Source organism: Lytechinus variegatus, chromosome 8 (genome assembly GCF_018143015.1).
Source record: "Lytechinus variegatus isolate NC3 chromosome 8, Lvar_3.0, whole genome shotgun sequence".
Classification (NCBI taxonomy): Eukaryota; Metazoa; Echinodermata; class Echinoidea; order Temnopleuroida; family Toxopneustidae; genus Lytechinus; species Lytechinus variegatus.
In genome coordinates this window covers 15143963-15160965 of record NC_054747.1, presented here as the reverse complement: position 1 = coordinate 15160965, position 17003 = coordinate 15143963, and the positions used below count along the sequence as shown (strand labels likewise).

The 17003-nt window shown below is 34.7% G+C and overlaps 1 long non-coding RNA gene across 1 annotated transcript; it reads left to right on the top strand.

Annotated features, from left to right (window-relative positions):
* The first annotated feature begins 495 nt into the window (after nt 1-495).
* On the top strand, nt 496-13668 carry LOC121420102. The gene is made up of 4 exons (XR_005970702.1): nt 496-584; nt 3593-3650; nt 12699-12755; nt 13355-13668. It is a non-coding gene; the product is annotated as an uncharacterized LOC121420102 (long non-coding RNA).
* The last annotated feature ends 3335 nt before the right edge of the window (nt 13669-17003 follow it).

Genomic DNA, 17003 nt, shown 5'->3' with positions numbered 1-17003 from the left:
TGGTTTCTTTTTTGCCAAAGATGGATTGCAATCATCATTACAATGACGATTCAACATTCTCGTGTGAAAAGGCCCTTAGACACCTAGCTTAGGGTATAGGGCCCTCTTTATGGACACCAAGCTGGTGTCAGTCTTAACATATCAATTTTTAAACTGTGTTATATTTTGACTGGTGTCCAACACAACGCACTGCGGTACGGTCTCAGTTGTAAAATGTTTCGCACTCATTTACTGTAATAAATATATATTTACTTTGGAGCTGAGTTTATTGGATAAATACCTGGCCAAAGTCCCTATGTCAGGGCGATGTTTTATGACATTTTCATTTTTTCAATAAGTGCAGATGTGTTTGTCATCTCTTTTCATATTTCCTTCTCACTGAGTGCAATACTAATTTATCATAAACCTGTACATGGGGCGTTGGCTGCGGAGTGCACTAATCATGTTCTTGTTATTACCCAGTAATGCAGCAGAACTTAGCGGCCGCTACTTTACCGAGCGCCATTTTGATTGCGAAGTGAAACATTAAATGGAATTGATGAGGTGATTGAAGAGTGAAATCGTTTTGCTGCCAATTAACTTAGGTAAGCTGACTGCATTCACTATATTGCGCTGACTTTTAACAGTTTATAACAAGGAAATGAATAAAATGCAAATCTCTCAAAGTTGTCTGTTCAAATTTAAGTTTTAAATTTTGATACATTTCAAATTCAGTTCCGCAGAGTGGGGAAGGGCATTGAGCTGGAATCAAAACAATGGTTGCCTTTAAAAAGCACTGAAGATCATGATATAGGTGTCACAAATAAGGCGTAGTCCCAAGTATGTGGAAGAAAGCCAATGGTCAGTGCAGTATTCCAGAAGGGAGATCGTAGACTCTCGTCAAATTACAGACATATAAGTCTTACTTGTATAGTAATTAGTATGTAAAATCATGGAGTCTATTCTAAGAGACGAAATGAGCATGTGAGAAGCAACAGCCTTCTCTCAGTTTGAACCAATTTTGATTTGTATCTGGTCGATTTACTATGTTGCAGTTGCTCAATGTTTTAGATGATATTGGACAAGAATGTTGGAGGCCAGGTCGGCGGTGCAGTTAAAGTCATATACCTAGAACTTTTTATGAAGGCCTTTGATAAGGTCTCGCACCAGAGGTTTTTAGCCAAAGTAGAGAAATTTGGCATATCCAAGCCCATATAATGTATGTAAGTGGGTCAGACCTTTCTTGGTCAGTGGAAAGCAGCGTGTTTGAGTTAATGGTACCTTCTCTGACTGAGCTGATGTAACTTAGTCTAGCGGAATTCCGCAAGGGAGTGTCCTCGGACCCCTACTTTTTGTCATGTACTTCAGTGATCTGCCAGATTAGATTTCATCAAGTAATATTTATTTATTTGCAGATGATATGAAGATATAAAAACATATAGAGAATGATAATGATGCTGAGCTATTACAGGCATACTTAGACCGTCTTGTTTCCTGTTCTGACAATTGGCTGTTGAAGTTCCACCCAGATAAATGTTGTGTACTTGCAATTGGAAAAAAAGAATGATGGGTTTAATTACTACACAATGACACACGGTAATGTTACAAATAATATATTACAAGTTGAAACAAGTAAAGATTTAGGCGTGATCATAAAGCCAATAGGTTAATGAATCTGATTAAGCGAACATTTTTTTATTTACACAAAGAGAACGTTTTACTCCTATATAAAGCTTTGATCAGACCACATTTAGAGTATGCACGTATGCACATAACGTATGGAGTCCTGACTTGAAGAAACATATTCATGCATTAGAAAATGTACAGAGAAGGGCCACTTAATTGGTACCTGAGGTAAAAAAACCACTTCCATACAAACAAAGATTGATCCAACTGAAACTTCCTACCGCCGTGCCCGAGGGGATATGATTGAAACTTACAAGTTACTTCATAGATATGACCAGGGCCCGTTGCATTAAACTTTTACCTAAGAAAAACTCAGGTTGTTTTTACCGGAGTTTTTACCCTGTGTTAAAGTCGGGGTTAAAGTCAATGACAGAAATCAGACTAACCTTAGTTTTCAGTTCTTACCAGAGTTTTCTCAGGTAAAAGGTTTTATGCAACAGGCCCAAGAAGGTAGTGCAATATTTGGGTCAGGTTCATGGGCCTACCAGAGGTCATGATTAAAAAACTGTTTATTCCAAGATCAGTCACTGAGAAACGTAAGAAATTTTTACATGAGAATGAGAAAACCATTGAATAGTCTCAGTAATTAATTATTTAATGCACCCAATGCTACAGCTTCGAGAACAGACTGGACAAGTATTGGAAAAGTGAACCAGGGAAGTTCAAGTTGGACGCTGACCCACCAGGACATGATCCGGCCAACCTAAAGAGGAGAAAGAATCTGGAACTGAATACAGAGTCATAATGACTTCGTTCAGTATACTCTCTAAGTATGAGGAATGTTTAATTGATATAATCTATAAGACTATGTTTTATGAAAACTGTATGATTCAATGATTCAATCTTGATGATAAGTATAATGCAAGCGTTTGTTTAGCCTTGATTTTGTGCTCACCCTATACAAACGGGCAGGGAACAACTCAACACCACATAAATCCGAAAGATTTAGATCGGAGTAGAGTTTTCCCACGATCATTGATCACGTTCCTGTTAGAAAGTGGGCATATGTACATGTATGTTATAAAATCTGCCTATGTACTTACAAACGTTTCCTTGTAGATTTGTTTGTATGGTATAGCATTAGAACATAATATCTTAAACTTGAAAAACAGAAAAATCATTAAAGCTCACAAAGTTTTCTTTGGGACATATTGTGCATAGGCCATACCGGTTTTTTTTATATATACATTTACCTAATTATATTTTCTTTCAGTTAATTGGAAATGTATGAAACCGGTTTTAATTGTTAAAAGTTAATTGATATATTGTTGTTGTATTATGATGCATTGTCATACACTCTTAAAAATACTGGGGGAAAAATACCAAATATTAGGTACAAAGGGAAAATGCATGTTTGATGTATTTTTATACCCCATATTGTGCTATTTTAACTCAACATTGCGTATACTTTACAAAATATCTATTTACCCAAGAAACATGCATGTTCCCATTTTACCCAATACCGGGTAAGCCTTTTTTAAATTGAAATTATTTGATGTCTTCATTGTATGTATCATAAAACAAAATATTCATGTCGAGTAAATGAATTTTATTACTTTATTCATATTCACATTCATACAGTTCGGATCAAGGGGGGGGGGGCAAAGCTGGCCCGTTCCCCCTTTTGAGAGGCACAATTAAAATTTGTAATGTAAAAATGCCTTTGAAACAGAAGTGTGCCCCCTTTTTTTTTTTTTGTGTTGGGGGGGGGTTGCTTGTCAATTTATCGTGGACGAAATCCCCTTAATGTTTTGTTAAATCCTTTTTTATATCTTTATTTTTTTGCTTCTTTTTTAGTTGTCAAATTTTTCCTCGGGAAAATGTGCCCCCCTTTCAAAAAGTCCTGGATCCGCCCCTGGTCCAGGATATATATGACATTAAGGCGATTAAAATCATACACTGCAATTCTATTTCCATCTTTATGCAGATCATCAATTGCAGAGATGGCCGATGATGTGACAGTGGATCCTACGTTGCTGAAAAAGGTACAAAATATAATAATAATAATAAAACAATGACGTGCAATCACTCATTTGCTTTATTCAAAGATTCAAATTTTGAGTTATACCTTGGTCACATTTGTTCTACGGCGGCCGTACGGCGAGTCGAGAACAGTCATTATATTAATTTTTATGCAAATCAGCTGTATGCAGTTGGTACCCCCCCCAAAAAAAAAATGTTAAAACGGCTCTTTTCGTCTCGCCGTACGGCCGCCGTAGAACAAATCAGGGGTGTGAGTGGTCACAAATAAAAAGATCTGAAAAAAGCTGAAGAGTGTTAAAGAAGTCTGAAAAAGAAAGAGGTTTCATACTTTTTGCACAGAGGAAAGCCCAAAATAAGCTAAAATTAAGTTGAAGATCAAAAAAAAAATCTGAAATCAGATAAAAATCTGAACTCTCACACCCCTGACAAATGTGACCAAGGTATCAAGGATACAAAGCGTCAAAATAATATTAATTATGAACCGTACGGAGTAATTGAAATTGGATGTTTAGATTTGGCTTTATAAGGATTAAATCTACCCCAACAAATAGCTGACTTGAGTAGAAAGAGAAAAATCGAACAAGCATAACACTGGAAATTTCATCCAAATCGGATCTAAAATAAGAAAGTTATGACATTTTAAAGTTTCGCTTGATTTCACAAAACAGTTTTTAGTATATGCACATTCTGGTCGACATGCAAACTGATGACTTTACTCACTAAATATTTCTTTTGTATTTTATTATATGAAATATTATGCGGAACACAGTTTTATTCATTCCTGAAAATGTGGAATTCCATTGATATAACATTTTGTGGTTCAAGCAAGAGGGTCCTATTTACCCTGGGCGGGGGCACTCGACCAAAAAAAGTGGTAGGGGTGTGCCGCGGAGCGGGGTTATTGTAAAAAGGAGGGTCCTCGGAACGGGCCTCGATACTACAAATGTTTGTGAAAACGGGGGGTCCTTGAAACGGATCGTGTGAGTGCCTATGCGTCCCTACGGAACGGGCATGCGTGCATGCATGATCGATGGAGCTAGCGCGGCCTCAGCCAGGTGCTCTCGCGCAGAGGCGATGGTCGGACAGCAGTCTGCCTGCGGCTACTTTTCACCAAAACTGCAGCTCATTGTAGCAGATCAATTCGACCGGAACGGCGTAACGAAAAATATGCGGAGCTTTGGAGCGGATTTCTTTCTTCTTTTTTCGCGATAAGAAGAAAACGCTATGTTTTGGAGCGGCTTTCTTTGTTCTTTTTCTCAATAAGACAAAAATGCTATGCCTTGGAACGGAAATTTGAGTGTAAAAATGGGCATCCCCTCCGTGGCACATACCAACTATGCATTATATACTGAGCCCCTGTTACACCCACAAATGTAATAATCGCCCACAAATGTAATAACGCCCACAAATGTAATAACACTTTACCCACAAATGTAATAACGCCCACAAATGTAATAACACTTTACCCACAAATGTAATAATTTCACCCACAAATGTAATAATGCACTTTACCCACAAATGTAATAATTTTTGATCGCCCACAAATGTAATAATGACTTTACCCACAAATGTAATAAATTTGAAGGGATTTTCGGCAAATCCGTTCTAAGCTAAAATCGTATAGTAATGCGTTCATTTAGCACAAACGTGCAAAGTCTCATTTCCTGACCCGGTTAATTAACAAATTATAATATAAGTCCAAAGTCTTTATTCCAAACCCGGTTTTTCCAAAATTATAATATAAATCCAAAGTCTTTATTCGAGACCCGGTTGTTTCAAAAATAATATGAGCCCAAAGTCTTTATTCCAGACCCGGTTGTTTCAAAATTATAATATGAATCCAAAGTCTTTATTCCAGACCCGGTTGTTTCGAAAATAATAATATGAGCCCAAAGTCTTTATTCCAGACCCGGTGTTTCGAAAATAATAATATGAGCCCAAAGTCTTTATTCCAGACCCGGTTGTTTAAAAAATAATAATATAAGCCCAAAGTCTTTATTCCAGACCCGGTTGTTACAAAAATTATAATATAAATCCAAAGTCTTTTTCCAGACCCTGTTGTTTCAAAAATTATAATATAAATCAAAAGTCTTTATTCCAGACCCGGTTGTTTCGAAAATAATAATATAAGTCAAAAGTCTTTATTCCAGACCCGGTTGTTTAAAAAATTATAATATAAATCCAAAGTCTTTATTCCAGACCCGGTTGTTTCAAAAATAATAATATGAGCCCAAAGTCTTTATTCCAGACCCGGTTGTTTCAAAAATAATAATATGAGCCCAAAGTCTTTATTCCAGACCCGGTTGTTTCAAAAATTATAATATAAATCAAAAGTCTTTATTCCAGTCCCGGTTGTTTAAAAAATAATATGAGCCCAAAGTCTTTATTCCAGACCCGGTTGTTTCAAAAATAATAATATGAGCCCAAAGTCTTTATTCCAGACCCGGTTGTTTCAAAAATAATCATATGATCCAAAAGTCTTTATTCTAGACCCGATTGTTTCAAAAATGATTATATAAGTCCAAAGTCTTTTCTCCAGACCCGGTTGTTTCAAAAATTATAATATAAATCCAAAGTCTTTTTACAAACCTTGTTGTTTCAAAAATTATAATATAAATCAAAAGTCTTTATTCCAGACCCGGTTGTTTAAAAAATAATCATATGAGCCAAAAGTCTTTATTCCAGACCCGATTGTTTCAAAAATGATTATATAAGTCCAAAGTCTTTATTCCAGACCCGATTGTTTCAAAAATCATGATATAAATCCAAAGTCTTTTTTCCAGACCCGGTTATTTCAAAAATTATAATTTTAGTCCCAAATGAGATACATTAATGATATTCCAGTGGAATAAAAATGAGAATCGAGCTTAGTCTTTTCTCCAGACGCTAATGGTAAATTGAAAATCAAGCATAGTCTTTGCTCCAGACCCGGTAACTAAAAGCTGAAACTTTATAGTAATGTGTTTTTTGGCACAAAAATGCGAAATCTTTTTTCCAGACCCGGTTAATTAAAAAATTATAATATAAGTCCAAAGTCTTTTTTCCAGACCCATTTATTTCAAAAATTATAACAATTATAAAAAAAACAAAGACCCACGATCCTATTTATGTTGAATAACATGGAAATGTAGCGTAGTCTTTCTGTCAGACCCAGTTATAAAAGTCATTAAAAACACAACAACGACAACAAAACAAAGACCTATTCAGAAAAATGTTGATTTGAATCAATAGAGAAAAATCAGACAAGCACAATGCTGAAGATTTCATCAAAATCGGATGTAAAATAAGAATGTTATGACATTTCAAAGTTTTGTTTATTTTTAACAAAATAGTTATATGAACGAGCCAGCTACATCCAAATGAGAGAGTCGATGATGTCACTCACTCACTCTTTCTTTTGGTTTTCATTGTTTGAATTATACATTATTTCAATTTTTACGAATTTGACGATTAGGACCTCCTTGCCTAAAGCACAAAATGTTAAAATGATAAATTTCCACGTGTTGCAGGGAGGAATGAAACTTCATTTCACATGACAATGACGAGAAAATAAAAATATTTCATATTTCATTTCAGAAAATACAAAAGAAATAGTGAGTGAGTGATGTCATCAGTTCCTCATTTGCATACCGACCGAGATGTGCATATAACTGTTTTGTGAAATGAAGCGAAACATTAAAATGCCATAACTTTCTTATTTTACATCCGATTTTGATGAAATTTTCAGTGTTATGCTTGTTGAATTTTTCTCTTTTTATTCATATCAAGTTTTTGTTGGGGTGGACTTGTCCTTTAAAAAAAATAGTTTCTTGTATATTCCTTCCTTTTTTCTATGAAAACACCTAAATAACAAAACATTAAAATACATATGAAAAAAACTGAGAAATAAGATATCAGTAAACAATATGGGGATTACTTCCCGAAAACGATAAAGTTGTTGATTGACGATCTATGATATATTATATAAAAGAAAAACATTCTAACAAGAGGGGATAACCATTCCATTCCATGTTTTTATTTGGCAATAAGTCATGATTGGCTATTTTTGCCACCCACTGTATGAGAGGTAGGGTAACAATTTTATTTAGTATTATTTTTATTACTTCTTTTTATCTCACCTGCATAGCAGAGTGAGACTATAGGCGCTGCTTTTCCGACGGCGGCGGCGGCGTCAACATCAAATCTTAACCTAAGGTTAAGTTTTTGAAATGACATCATAACTTAGAAAGTATAAGAACCTAGTTCATGAAACTTGGCCATAAGGTTAATCAAGTATTACTTAACATCCTATTAAAGTTTCACGTCACATGACCAAGGTCAAAAGTCATTTAGGGTTAATGAACCTAGACCATGTTGGGGGAATCAACATCAAAATCTTAACCTGAGGTTAAGATTTTGAAATATCATCATAACTTAAAAAATATATAAATATAGACCTAGTTCATTAAACCTGGACATAAGGTTAATCAAGTATCACCAAACATCCTGCATGAGTTTTACGTCACATGACCAAGGTCAAAGGTCATTTAGGGTCAATGAACTTTGGCCGATTTGGGGGTATCTGATGAATTACAATCAAAACTTAAAAAGGTTTTGGATCTGATTCATGAAACTTGGACATAATAGTAATCAAGTATCACTGAACATCCTGGGCAAGTTTCAGGTCACATGGTCAAGGTCAAGGGTCATTTAGGGTCAATGAACTTTGGCCGAATTGGGATTTTTTTTGTTGAATTACCATCATCATAACTTTTAAAGTATGTTGGTCTAGTTCATAAAACTTGGACATAAGAGTAATCAAGTATCACTGAACATCCTGTGTGCATTTTAGGTCACATGACCAAGGTCAAAGGTCAATGAACTTTGGCCATAATGGGGTATCTGTTGAATTACCATCATAACTTTGCAAGTTTATTGATCTGACTTTTGAAACTTGGACATACATGTAAGAGTAATAAAGTACCACTGAATATCCTGTGCAAGTTTCAGGTCACATGATCAAGGTCAAAGGTCATGTGAGGTCAATGAATTTTGGCCACATTGGGGGTATTTGTTGAATTACCATCCTATCTCTGTAAGTGTATTGGTCTAGTTCATAAAACGTGGAAATAAGAGTAACCAAGTATCACTTAACATCTTGTGCGAGTTATAGTAGTTTTCAAAGTCAGCACTGCTGCTATGTTGAATCGCGTGATGCAGGTCAGAGGCATTCCACTTGTTTATTATTATTATTTCTCGTATATTCATTCCTTTTTTATGAAAAAAACACAAAACCTTTAAATACATATAAAACAAAAAAACTGAGGAATAAGATATCAGCACACAATATGGGGATTACTTCCCGTAAACGATAAGGTTGTTGATCGACGATCTATGAGATATTATATGAAAGAAAATCATTCTAGCAAGAGGGGATAAAGTTTTAACAAGTTCTTCGGTACTTTAAATTTTCAGTGTACCAAGCACCATTTGTAATATATTCAGCATTTTTTTTATTAGTTACAATTCCAACAATCTCAGTGGCCTAAGATATATTTTCTGGGGTTATATTGACCCGTTAAGTAAAGAGAGAGAGAGAGAGGGGGGGGATTTATGTGATCAAGAAGTGATAAGATAGGGAAAAAATGATTTGAAATGACTGAAAGAGAGACAGGCAAAGAAAGAAGAGCCCCCTCCCACACCCGTACCAGAGTTACGGAGTTAGGCTGTCCCGTCGGTGGATTCAGGTCCATCAACATCTTGAGGTTTAATCTTTCCAGGGGGCAAACGTGTGTGGGTGTGTGTGTGTTTGAGTTTTGTCAGACGTGTCTCAATCAGATATGATTATTTACGTCTGGGACCGACCTTTAACGTCACCATCCGAAAGACGTGACCAGGGCTCGAACCTCGAACCTCTGCATCAATTTGTAACTTCCCCACATAGCTTGGATTACAGGCGCACAACGCCCAGTCTTTAAATATGGTGTAGTCTTTGCTCTAGACCCATGCAGTTATTTCAAAATAGGAAATTATCAGAAACGATAAAAACAGACAAACTATATTAACAAAGACGCCACAATATCATTGATGTAGAATAACGTTGTTGTTGTTGTTATTTTGGGTTTTTAAGGCGCGTACCATTCAGATCTGAATATTTAAACCTTTTATTAATTTGACGTTTTTGTGGTATTCAATTCAATTCAATTTTATTTATTTCACTTCCATCAAACAAAAACAAGTTGTATACCAAATTACGGTATGCCTTATCACAGATTTTTTTAGTTTGGGAGATGTTGGTGTCTAAGTTTTTAGATTAATCTTTTGCTTAATTTGTATTTTAAGAGAACTGGATGTGGGGTAAAGACAACTCTCTAAACCCAAGCATTTTAACTGGGTTTAATTTTAAAGATTGGTCTCAGCTTTGATTTTTTTTAAATATTTGTTTATCTTATAAATAGCTAGGTCTAGACGAAGGTCTAAGCATAATAATAATGTTATTCAACAGGAATAAGAATATGACAAAGTATTATGTTTTTAAGATTGTTTGAATTAATTTGTAAATGACTGGGTCTGGAATAGAGGCAACGCTCTAAACATGTGCTTTTGTACTTGGTCTTAATTTGGAGGATTGTTGGTTCTCAGATTCGTTGTTGGGGGTTGGGTTTTATTGTTTTTTTATTCTTGAAATAATTGTGTCTGGAGGAAAGTCTACAATCGATCTCCATGTTATTCCACAGTAGTTAGATTATTGGGTATTTGTTTTAGACAATTTTATTTTTAAATAATAACCAAGTCTGGAAAATGGACGTTTTCTTTGCAATTGCATAATTACAATGTTTTGTAGGGGTCTTAGTATTATTATACAAAAGAATCTGGGTGTGGGGTACAGACATATTTTTTACTGGGTGTAAATTTTAAAAATTGGTTTTAGATTTGATTTTCTTTTTTAATTCATTTCTTAGATAACCTGGTGTGAAGGAAAGAGTACGTTTTACAACTCATGTTATTCCAAGAGAATATGATAGGGTCGTATGTTAGAAGATTTTTTTTCGTAATTTTTGTAATGATTAGGTCTGGAATAAAGACCACATTCTAAACCTCTTTTTAAAAACATGTTCTTAGGTTCAAGGATTGCTTGGTATTAGATTTGGAGTTATTTATATTTTTACTCTTAGCCTTATTTTGAAAAACAAATGACTGGGTCTGGCTGAAAGACTACGCAATATGTCCATGTTATCCAGCATTAATAAGATTATGGGGTCTTTATACGGTTTTTGTTTTTGTTGTATTGTTATTTACAATTTTTGAATAACAGGGTTTGGACAAAAGGCTAAGCTCGATTTTCTTTTTTTCCACTGGAATATCATTATGGTATCTTCGTTTGGACTTATATTATAATTTTTGAAATAACTGGGTCTGGAAAAAAGACTTTGGACTTACATTATAATTTTTGAAACTACTGCGTCTGGAAAAAGACTGGACTTTTGTGCTATATGAAGGCATTACTATAGGGTTTTAGTTTTTAGTTTTAAATAACCGGGTCTGGAGAAAAGACTATGCTTGATTCTCAATTTACTCATAGCGCGTATATTCACAATAAGTTCAGTACAATTTAAAACAACAACAAAGACTTTGATTCCACCAGTTTTAATTAACTGGGTCTGGAGAGAAGACTAGGCTCGATTCTCATTTTTATTCCACCGGAACATCATTATCGTATCTTAGTTTGGACTTCATAATATTTGAAACAATCGGGTCTGGAATAAAGACTTTGGACTTATATTATTATTTTTTAAACAACCGGGTCTGGAATAAAGACTTTGGATTTATATTATAATTTTTTAAACAACAGGGTCTGGAAAAAGACTTTGGATTTATATTATAATTTTTAAACAACCGGGTCTGGAGAAAAGACTTTGGACTTATATTATAATTTTTGAAACAACCGGGTCTGGAATAAAGAATTTTGGCTCATATTATTATTTTTTAAACAACTGGGTCTGGAAGAAAGACTTTGGATTTATATTATAATTTTTGAAACAACAGGGTCTGGAAAAAGACTTTGGATTTATATTATAATTTTTAAACAACCGGGTCTGGAGAAAAGACTTTGGACTTATATTATAATTTTTGAAACAACTGGGTCTGGAATAAAGACTTTTGGCTCATATTATTATTTTTTAAACAACCGGGTCTGGAATAAAGACTTTGGATTTATATTATAATTTTTTAAACAATCGGGTCTGGAATAAAGACTTTAGGCTCATATGATTATTTTTTAAACAACCGGGTCTGGAATAAAGACTTTGTACTTATATTATAATTTTTGAAACAACCGGGTCTGGAAAAAAGACTTTTGGCTCATATTATTATTTTTGAAACAACCGGGTCTGGAATAAAGACTTTGGATTTATATTATAATTTGTTAATTAACCGGGTCAGGAAAAGAGACTTTGCACATTTGTGCTATATGAACGCATTACTATACGATTTTAGTTCAGAACGGATTTGCCAAAAATCCCTTCAAATTTATTACATTTGTGGGTAAAGTCATTATTACATTTGTGGGCGATCAAAAATTATTACATTTGTGGGTAAAGTGCATTATTACATTTGTGGGTGAAATTATTACATTTGTGGGTAAAGTGTTATTACATTTGTGGGCGTTATTACATTTGTGGGTAAAGTGTTATTACATTTGTGGGCGTTATTACATTTGTGGGTGCAACAGCCCCTCCCGGGCCTATTTGTCAAATCTGACTCTCTCATTGCATATCACTGAATTGTGCATTAGCTGCTTGGGGAAAAATAAGCGAAACTACGGTGTCAAAACTTTCTTATTTGACATCCGATTTTAATAAGTTTTCAGCATTATTCTTATTTGATTTTTCTCTATTCATGGGGTGGATATATTTTGGTGTTCCCGCGATGCTTGCGAATGATGACTGTTAAAAAAAATGTCAGCAGAATAGCGCTTCGAGAAGTCACTGCATATTTTATTTTGTCCGTCCTTGCTGTAATGTTGGAGTGTGATCTGGAAAACATGTCGTAATTTGTATTTCTATTTTCAGGTGATAGAGATAGAGATGTCCGACGAGCTATCGTCGGTACTGGCCAGTTCATCAAAGGTATGTGTTAATATTATGTTAACGATACATTCCTTGCAATCCAGGATGAAAATGGATGTGCAGGCGAAACCATGGAAAATTTGTTTTCTAGTTTGTTGATGGAATCTCAATTATACTAATGCAGGTGTATTTTAATAGGCAAAGAGTGCATGATTACGAAACCAAAATGAGATATGTTAACTCATTATGTTGTACATACTATTCATTTGTATCTGTAATCTACTATGACAACAATCATTTATCATTTATCGTCCTTAAATTAAAAGATTACAATATGGTTTTCGTAAATACCAATTCAGTTTGATCATGGCCATAGCAACTAAAGATTTTGAAATATTAAATTATCTTACTTAAATTAGAATAATCAACTCAAGATGTTCTGCATCTGCATTTGACTATTATAAGAGAGATTGCATAGGAACTATAGTAGGTTTCCATCCAACGGTAACTAACATGAAAACTTACAGTATATATTATCCAATCAAAATAGAGCATTACATTGAAGTTATTGGATGGAAGTAATAATTTTGTATGCAAGGGGTCAAGGTATTGTTAGTGCTTCATTCACATCAATAATATGTAACACATTTCATTTTCAGGTTAAAGAGCCGATGGGACTAAAGGCACCACAGAAAGAAATGTCTGGTTCATCCCAGGTTTGTGTTTGTTAAATATTTCATATAATTTTAATCATAGATATATTAAGTGTGTATTCTTTGACAGCAATATAGACATATGAAGACATGACACACTTATACGGGTTGGGTTAGAAGGTATACATGTGGTTGGATCACCACCACCATTCATGCAGGAGCTGTAAACCAGACTATACATTTGAATAAGGAGAATATGATCACAGTATAAGTGCAATATTTGATTAATTGATATTGAAATACTAAATATAAGTAAACCATACACGTTTTACCAGAAACAGAATAAAATCTTCGCAATGAGGTAAAGAGTAGGGGAAGGCGGGGTAAGTTGAGCCACCACCCCCAGGCCAATAATGAATGAGTCAGACATTGTGGTGGTGCATGTATTGATGACCCATTACATAACCCTTTACCCCACCACATTGTTTTCGACTTTAAAACTAAAAGTACTTTTTTAAAGGGAAAAATACAAATTTCAGCCAAAAAAGTAAAAAAGGGTGTAAAATTGAGTCATGGTAATTTGTATGGTAATGTACAGTGCGTATAAAAAAACGGGACAGATTTGAAAAGTCTATAAATTTTTTGTTTCAAATTATGATGTCTATATTTTGGTGTCAATTATAGGTGATATGAAGTCTTATCCTTCAAATGCCATTAAAATAATTTAGTTTCGTTCATGCTTGACCGAACACGGAATGTTTTTGTCTGGGGTTAAAAAGGAGGCTTGCGCCAAAATGGCATAAAATTATGATATGACTGTTGGACTTCTTGCTAATCAGCAGACTTCCTCTTAACCTTTTCATTATCTTTGCCATAATTTTCGAACTATGCGGACAAAATTCATTTCCAAATATACTAATTTGATTGAATTGTTCTGTTGTTCCTTTGTAATATCTTCTCTTTTATCTTTGAATATTCCTTCTTTAGGCAAGAACATTTTTTTTTAACCGAAGTATGGCAGAACGTGTTTTTTTTTCAAATCCTTTGATTGTATGCTAAAAAGGTTATGGTTCCTTTGAACAGTGGCATACTGATTGGTGGGGGCTTAGGGTGCTCCCCCCGAAAAATAAATTTTCAAAAAATCATGACCAAGAAAAAAAAGTGAAAAGGAAAATAACAGAAAACATAGAAAGCAAAATATGATATCATTTTCTGAATATTATGTCAAAATCACAAAATTTTATATGTTGATAAAAAAGTGGACATTTTTGCTTGATGGCTTCACAACAATTTAATACATTTTACCCCATCTGCCCTATCTTGCTCCTTCAAAATTGACTCAATACACCATTGCCGTTGAAAGACATGAATCCTTTCCTGTTTGTCCTGTCAAGCACATAAACTTGGTGAAGGATTCCATAACCCCTTGAAAATAGGATTCATGTCTTTTATAGGTACCATAACATAATTAGTTTCAAATAACAAAATGATTTGAATAATTACAAATTTTTCCAGTTAATAATGCAAATCTTCTTACTTGGGTTGACAAAAAGTCTTCTTTTCTTACTTATGAAGGAAAATTCAAAGGTCAAAGAAATTTAAATGAAAAACAAAATAATTCAGGTAAATAATTAAATTTGTAAATGAAATTTGACAGCATAGTTCGAAATTTATGGCAAAGGCAATGAAAAGATTAAGAGGAAGTCTGCTGATTAGCCAAAAGTCTAATCATCAAATTTCTAATTTCTGCCATTTTGGCGCAAGCCTCTTTTGAACCCCCAACAAAAACGTTCCATGTTCGCTCAAGCATGAACAAAATTTATTTTTTTTAAATGGCATTTCAAAGATAACATCTCAGAGCATCTATTAACATCAAAATATAGATATACTAATTTGAAAAAAAATTGTATAGAATTTTCAAAACTGTCCCGTTTTTTTAATACACACTGTATAATAAAACTAGAATTTAATTCGTCATGCGGACGAATTAGGTGGTCTGTCATGATTTGTCATTCAGTGTCGGCTGATGTATGAAATAAATCATTTAGATATCATTGATAATCTTGATCGTAGACATCCTAAGAATAAGTTTTGACCATTACTAAATGTGATTATTGATGTGGTGATGACAATCGTCAGACATACATCTTCAAACAGATACATACAAGATAGATGATTATACCTCACGGATCAACACGGCAATGCCGGCATGATCCGGGGAGGTCCGGGATAGTTTTGCCCCAGATGACTGTGAACACGGCATCAACACGGCAGCTTCACACGGATCTACACGGATCATGCCGGCAGAGCACGTCGTCAACACGGACCAATACGTCAGCAACACGGACCACCACGTCAGCAACACGGACCTACACGTCAGCAATACGGACGAACACGTCAAATGCGTTATCCATTGAGCTAGCATATTCCCCATAGAGATTACACGTAAGCAAGTTTCAGAATTACAATTCAAATTTTGCAAGCGAAATACGGGCATGATCCCGGCATCTGATCAAAAAATGGAGGGCACATTCCGATAGCCCAGAATCTCAGCTACAACATACTAAAAGCTCAGGGAAAACTGACAAGAAACAATGGAGATATGGCTCACGAAATAGAGGAATGTCGAATCTAGTTTTGAGAAAAAGTCATGTCCCATAGAGATTACACGCAAAACACATGTGATATGAAAAAAGCAATTATAATCTGTTTTATCTTGCTAAATTTCAACTTTTATACCTTTTAATTATCATAAAGGATGATGTAAGAAGTGGCAAAAAGAAAAAAAAAGTGAAAAAAAAATCATCTTGTTCACCCCAGGACTCGAACCCGCGCCCTTTAGAAAGCAGTCAAAGCCACGATATTCCCCATAGAGAATACACGTAAGCAATTTTGAGAATTACAAGTCCAATTTTGCAAGTGAAATACGGGCATGATCCCGGCATCTGATCAAAAAATGAAGGGCACACTTGCGAAAGCTTAGAATCTCAGCTACAACATAATAAAAGCTTAAGGAAAACTGACAAGAAATAATGGAGATATGGCTTACGAAATAGCGGAATGTCGAATCTAGTTTTGAGAAAAAGTCATGTCCCATAGAGATTACACGCAAAATGAGGAAAAATGACATGCCTCTTTTCATCGCTGTTTTACGCAATGATGCGATTCTCAAAACGAAAATTCATGTTAACTGACGAGAAAGAGTACATTCTAAACTACAACATATCGAAATTTGGGCGAAAAACGATCTATATTCGAGAAGTTACAACCGAATTTGCATAAATTTGATGACGTCATTTTTGAAAAAATGAAATTTTTAGATTAGGCGCCATTTTGATGACGTCATGATCAAATTGAGGGACAATGGTGACATGAAATCAAATGTACAACTAATACTCTATCGATATATGAAAAAAATGGGGGTCAACGGACTATTTAAAGAGCTACAGTGAATTTTCAATAGGCATGTTTTTGCCCATATATGGCCTATAGTGAGAGCTCGCGCGCACACGCGCTGCAAGGTTCAACGGGTGCTTATTTCGTCATTAATGGTCGTAGAATGTTTATCAAGTTATCAAATTGTTCAGAATTTTATTATCAATGCAAAGATGTAAAAAAAACGGTGTTTCTGCGTTGCGTTAAGGCGTTACGCCAG